Genomic DNA, 7,183 nt, shown 5'->3' on the forward strand with positions numbered 1-7,183 from the left:
CAAGCACCATCAGGGGCAAAAGGAGCAAAAATAAGGCAGGTTACCCAGGTGGAAATTTTGGTTGGTTGGTTTATGGGGTTTGACGTCCCAAAGCGACTAAGGCTATGAGAGGCGCCGTAGTGGAGGGCTCCGGAAATTTCGACCACCTGGGGTTCTTAACGTGCACTGACATTGCACAGTACACGGGTCTCTAGAATTTCTCCTCCAAAGAAATTCAACCGCCACGGCCGGGATCGAACCCGCGTCTTGCGGGTCAGCAGCCGAGCACCATAACCACTGAGCCACCGCGGCGGCTGGTGGAAATTTTAATTAGTTAAACTGTTTCCAGCAGGTTTACGGAACATTTTACAGTTTGTTTCAATTGGAACCAACTGGAATTATTTAGACGAACCTATAACTTACTCCGCATACTTTCCGAAATGTGGTGCTATCTGGTCAACTACCACTTTAACAGCCAAAGTCATCAACAAGCTGCCACGATAAAATGGCAGAAAATAGGAAAAAGGTTGCTTCGATATTTTTAGCTGACGTGGTTGGTATTGTGTACACAGCCGGCTTTGGTGCAGTGTTCACCACAGCCAACTGCCGAGGTCGTCTAATGTTGCCACGTGTGTGTTCTACTCAAAACCGAAATGGATTCGAAAGCAAACAGAATCTGAAAGCGAAACCACGGCGTATTTCAGGCCCCTTTTGTGTAAAATGGGGCATTTTTAGGTACCGACGTCGGAAATAGGCAATTATAGGCACTGACACCCAAAATAGGCATTTATAGGCACTATAAAAAGAGTATTAAACATATTGTCAACACCTAATTCGTGCTCATATGTAAAAATTGTGCGTCTCCGAAGCGTTGAAAAAAATAGGCATTTGCCTAAAATCCGGTCTCTACTGATCACACAAGTATAAATACATAGATGTCGGCACTGAGGGAAAGGTTTGCAAAGTACAAAAAACACAAAAACCAAACATAAATGTGACAACAGCAACAGAAGCGCGCTAGAAATCAGCGGAGATTATCAGCCCCCAAGAGTGACAGCTCTTTTTGCAGTAGTGTTAGCAAAGGAGTGCTTATACATGCATTTCCCTGCTTGAATATGTTGTAGGCCTCGAGAATTTCCCTCGCAGTTTTTTCCCGATTTTTGGCAATGACCTTGGTTTCATGATATATCGGTACGCACTGTTTTCATGTTTTTCGGTACGCAAACAAGTTGTTGGAGGTCAACTTCTTTGGCCGCTCAGATGTGTTGTTTCCGGGGGATCAAAACTAACCTGCAGTGAGCGCGGCGGGAACGGTGCTAATAGTGAAAAACAATGACTAGAAGTTTGCACACTTTTTGCGCTGGGTTCTCCACGTACACTGGCAAATTCAGTTTTTCCCGAAATTTTTGCGTGCTCTAGTATGATATTTTCAGGCATATTAAAAATCGCAATGCATTTTTTCATACCTACTTGCACGCTAAAGAAGAGAAAAGCAGCCGCATATTAATAGAGGCGCTCGCGCATTCGTATTACTGGGACAGAAGAAGTACCAAGGCGACGAGGAAGTCTGTGCTATTCTTTGCTCTTCGGTCAGCCTTTCAGAAGCCCGGGCCTCTTTCAATGGGTGAGTTGGAAATGTCGTTACTAGAGGAGAAGCGTTTTTGAGGAGCAGTGCGAGTGCATGTTGAGTTAGCCGGGCTAAATACAGGCTGGGGCGACCGCCTGGTGCGTCGTTCGTTGTATGCGATCCGTTCATATGGTTCACAGGCATCAACTGAACAATCCCGCCGTCGCCTGGGCCCAAAAACATCCACCGCCCATGTGTTTCTGTAAAATAAGGGGCTTAAGCACCGCAGTAAACATTTTCTACCGTAACTTTGAAAAGCTTCACGTGACCCTTAGAATCCATGCACTCATAAGGGATGAGAAATGTCTTGGAATGTAATACTTAAACCGATGCATATAACACAGTACCTAAACTCAGTTTAGGCACCAAGCAGCTGAATAGCCACACCGCGCCTTCGCGGCGGCTCAGTGGTTATGGTGCAGTAGCTCAATAGCCACACCGCGCCGTCGCGGTGGCTCAGTGGTTATGGTGCTCGGCTGCTGACCCGAAAAACGTGGGTTCGATCCCGGCCGCGGCGGTTTAATTTCTTTGGAGGAGAAATTCTAGAGGTCCGTGTACTGTGCGATGTCAATGCACGTTAAAGAACCCAAGGTGGTCGAAATTTCCGGAGCCCTCCACTACGGCGTCTCTCATAGCCTTAGTCGCTTTAGGACGTTAAACCCCATAAACCAAACCAAACCAAAAGCCACACCAATCGCCTGAAACGGTGGTAGCCCCAAGAAAATAGTATTGACAGAATGTACAACGTAAAGCCTCTGTCTTGTGGCTTGCTGCTTCAAGAGCACATCCACCTAAAAAGTTTCCTTCAAGCAAAGGCGCTGGCTTCTTGCTCCCGTTAATACTGCTCCTGAATGCTGTAAGCGTGAAGGTACTACGTGCAAACTGAACGGAAGAGCCGAGACTTACGCTCTGAAGTCGACCTTAGCCAAGACTGGTAACCCGTTTATCGTTACTTGCACAAATCTAGCCTTTGAACACCACCCATTCCTGCAAATTCACTTTGAAGCTGTGACTGTCGGGGAAGAAATGCCTACCTCATGGCTGTGTCGCTTCTCCCGCAGACTGGAGCGGTACCTAAACTTACTTTAAGTCCCTTGTTTTACACTCCACCAGATTAGTGGTTTACATACGCGGCCTCCTCGCGTCTTCCCACCCAGCCGAAATATCCAGGCCTCTCGTTGAAGAGACCGTTTTTGTGCCATCGATGTCGTCCTGTAGCGCTCGCCACCCGTTTCGTGACTGAGCGCTGCCGGCTCTCTTGGCGGTAGCGTAGACTCCGAGTCAGGCGTCGGTAAGACTAAGAAAACGCTTTATACCCTATGTACAGGGCGTAATATAGTACAACACTGGCACGGCGGCCGAGAGCTACACAACGCGACTGTTCTTACACAGCGACGACCAGCGAGACACTAACGCGACACACCATCCGACTCCACTCGTGAGCAGCACTCGACTCACGGTGGGTCGGTCTCTTCTTTCCAAGCTGCAGCGGCGGGGCTTATGAAGCCCGAGGAACGGTGATCACTCAAAACTTGCCAATCCAAAGGCAGTACTCGACGGCAGTTCGAGAGGTCCAACCAGCGACTGCGCGGGCCGCCCGCTTCAAATTTTGCCGCACGCGCAGACATACTGGGGAGAGGGAAATCGGTGCCTCGCTGTCTGGCACCTTACGGCATGTCCAGGCATGTTGGTCGCCGATGCTTCTCCTTAAGACCCCGCTGCCTTACCGCACAGCATTGTGGCTTGTCAAGGGAGCGTTAGGGTGCGTTGCCTTGCGGCGCAGCACCAGGGCTTGTCAAAAGGACGCTCGCAGGAGAAAGTTTGCGGCCTGCAGAATTGGGATCCGGGCGGGTTTCCCGGCATTTCACCGTCCAGGGAGTTGACGCTGAGCGCAGTGCTGTTTCCGAATGCTGTGGCAGAACATGCACCGTTGAATGGAGAGGTTTAGCTGCACGATATTCTGTGTCCTCTTTAGAGAGATGAAAGAGAGAAAACTTTATTGTTGCTTTTGTTGCTTTGTTAGGCTCAGTTATAGGCGCCCGCATTTTCACTGGAGAAATGTAGTGCAGTGCCGCTGCTAAAAGCATTCAATTTAGTTTGCATGCCTTCGGTGCCGCGTGCAGTGAGGATGTTCGTTATGCGAAACAGTAATGGTCACGTAAAGCCGCACACAGCTCAGTTATTCTGCTGTACAAAAAAGCAAGACGCCGTCCTTTCTTTTTAGTTCAGAGCGCCCAAATGTTGTTTGCAACGCTACTTATGCACGGTATGAGTTACTGCTCAAGATATTTTGTTGTATTTCTCCATCAATGCTCCCATGGGCGGGTGTATGCAAAGGCGAGAACTTTCCATTTTGATGTCGTCCCACTAACTTTTGCACAAAAGTCTCCAGTAGGAGACCTCCTTCACTCGTGTTTGACGTATAATTCACGCACTGATTTCATTTTGTACGCACTTTTTTGCGTGTAAATATTTCCCACACATGTTTATGCATGAATGGGAAAGAAATAGAATCTTTCTCGCTGAGAAAATTCTATTTCGCCAGTTTGGAGTTTCCTAGACAAATAATCAAACAGTCGGACCAGGAGACTAATTTCTTATCTGGCAGACTGACACGTATCCCTAATTTACTACTTTAATCATCTGCCAGCGTCGCTAGTTAGAAATTCGTTACATTTTCATAATGAGATGAATGCAACAGCTTATACGGTAGACGATTTTTGTTGCGCCATTTCTTCATAAGCAGGCACCATTTGCGCCAGTTTATAAATTTTACTTCGAGATGTCATAAAACATGAACAGTTCCAGCGCCGTCACATCGACCTATTTTCGAGAGACGGAAGTGTAGATGTGTATTAATTACAAGTGGCATAAATGTTTAAATAGTTAGGGGATATTAGCGTAGTATTGTTCACGGCTCACGTGCCCCAGAAAACTTTGTTCTGTCAGATAGTTGCTGTCCTTCCTTGCGTTTTCGGAGCAGCTGTAACGCTAAAGCTGAAATCCATATTGAGTAATATGCCCCAATACTATTTGCGCCTCAAGCTTTGTGTGCGGGCTGTCATTATTTTTAACTAACTTCATGCGCAATAGTGAACTTTGATCAAAGCGAGCTTTGTGAGATTTTTGCCACTCACGTTCATGCTTTGTTTTGGCATCTCCACAAGCCTCAGTGCAGAGATGAGGTTCTTCAATACATACTTTCACTGCAGCACTTTTCTACGGAAACTGTTTTTCAGCAATGAAAATTTGTGAACTAACACTTTCTCACTCTCCTTCAGAGCACTCTCCTTCGGATGAGCCCCGCCCCGAAAACGAGGCCAGAAGTAAGCTTGTGCATGCGTGTGTGACTGTCCTCGGAGGCTGTGGTAGGGTCACCCTCAAGGTCAATTTTCGTGCGAATTCTACCATTCTTGGGTATTATGTTAGGCACCCGGGTGCTGCGCTCCTATGCAGATGTTTTACAGCACAGCTCTTAGGCGCCCGTTTCTGCGTTTTTCGTCGTAGTCGTCCGATTCGTCAGCTCAACCGTTGTTCCAGTAGCAGATGGAAACGCCATCAGGAAGGTGCTGCTTAGTGGCAGGCACAAGTGGCAGGTAGTAGCTCAGCGAAACGCCGCCAGCCACGGCGAGAGCGAAGGAATGGACAGCTGGAACGTGGCTAGCAAAGGCAGGTCCCTGAAAGCGGCTAGCCGCGCAACACGCCTCCTGCCACCGCTTGCAGGTGGCGTGCGAAGATGTGCGCTCAATTTTTTCACTACCAATCATTGTAATCGTCCGTCAATTTTTCTTACAGGCTTACCAGGCATGTTGAACTGCGCGCTGCTAGAAGCATCTGTGAGGAAAGAGCCAAACATAACCTCCACGAGATGACGTCTGAGTATTGGCCGTGGTTAGATCGCTTGTAACACATTCATCAAAATTTATGCTGTTTCATTTCCTTGAGATCCGCTCAGCCTATGTGGACACTGCCATGAACTGAAAGATGCCATGGAGAGTTCAGTTATAAGGCATTTAGGCTGAAAAATGAGCACGGGTTCTAGGAACACAGTTCTTCGTGGCTTTCTATTATTGCGCGCAGGTTTTTTTTTTTTTTTACAACAGCATAATTTTGTATCTTGAGGAGACGCTCTGCACCAACTGATGGGATTTTTATAGTGTTAACTTGTTTAAGGAAGGAGACCAAAGAGGCTCTTAATTTTTCACCCTGGTCCCACTAGTGTGATTTAGAGCGCTGCCTAGGACCTACATGAAGCGCTGAGAGTTTCCTCGCCAAGAATTTTATTGTAGGTTATATCTCTCTCCTCGAATGTAGTATGCCATGAAAAAGAAAAGTGCAGATCTTGCCCACCTGGGTTATGTTATAACGAACGGCGGAAGAACTTAATCGTGCTAGCTGTCACCATACCTTGCTTATATCTGAAATGTGTAACGTGTTCTATTTAGCGTTATCCCGCACTACCCTCTAGTGCTTCATTTGAGGGAGGGGACTGACTACCTTTCTTTGGTGCTGCAGAAAAGCAAGCTGTTTTGCATTCCCGACTTACATGCTTAGGCGCATAAGCTTCAACCATAAATGTCCTGAGCGGGGTCTTCCCGCTCCACCAGGGCCAGACACGCGTATATTTTGGCTTGAGGTTATCTGGATTGGTCCATGATGGCATCGAGAGCAAGTCGAGTGCGGAAAAAATACCGCATTTTGCCGCCAAACCCTAATTCCGCGAGGTGTTGGCGCAACTGTAGGTATATACGTTTTCTCGTGCTCTGGTGTATGTTGCGTGCCACTAAAGGGAACTGGTGCCGCTAAAGGGAAAAAAAACAGATGCGTAGGTTTTGCCTTTTGAATACGATTCCTGTCTGACTCACTCCTCATGCTGAATATGTGGTGCTTACCAGAACACACATACTTAGGGCCACATCACTGCACAAGTATTGTAACTCGAGACAGTTGCAGCATGTGAGCCGTGTGCCTTTGGCCAGGGGAATGTTTATTAAAAAAATGGAGCAGCGAACTTGGGCTGTTTTGCCTAAAACTCTCAGAGGTATGTTATGCGATCTGTAAGCGTTTATGGTTTTGCGTCGTGGCAAACTGATTCTATAAAGTCAACAAGAGAGATAGGTTTGCAGAACGAAATGGAAATACAATGCCCGGAAGGATGACATCAGAGAGGCTGTGAAGGCTACAGATACAGAGCGAGGAATTCAAATGCAGAAGATCCATTGGTAGTTTAATGTGGACAGGAGATATGATGAATACAATGAAACGAAGGTGAAAATGAAACTTTTGGGAAGTTTTTAAAGACACGGGAAATGGTGCCAGTACGATCTATGCCCAACAGCTATGCCCAACAGGAAATGGGTTAATAATAGGGTGGAATGGGGAGGGCCCGCCTATAATAACACGGAACTGTACAGAAGAAAGACGAGGTTCCTAATAGAACGCAATGAAAAATTAGGTGCAGCTTAACGACTGCTCAACCTCGTTAGAGAGCGAAAGCTATGGCGTATCGGGCAACTATGCGCACCTTGGTGCCTGTAATGCTGAGTGCGTTCCGGACACAAGATAGGCAACGGGCCA

The sequence above is a fragment of the Amblyomma mixtum genome, chromosome 7 (genome assembly GCF_055824585.1).
Source record: "Amblyomma mixtum isolate Tamu chromosome 7, ASM5582458v1, whole genome shotgun sequence".
NCBI lineage: Eukaryota > Metazoa > Arthropoda > Arachnida > Ixodida > Ixodidae > Amblyomma > Amblyomma mixtum.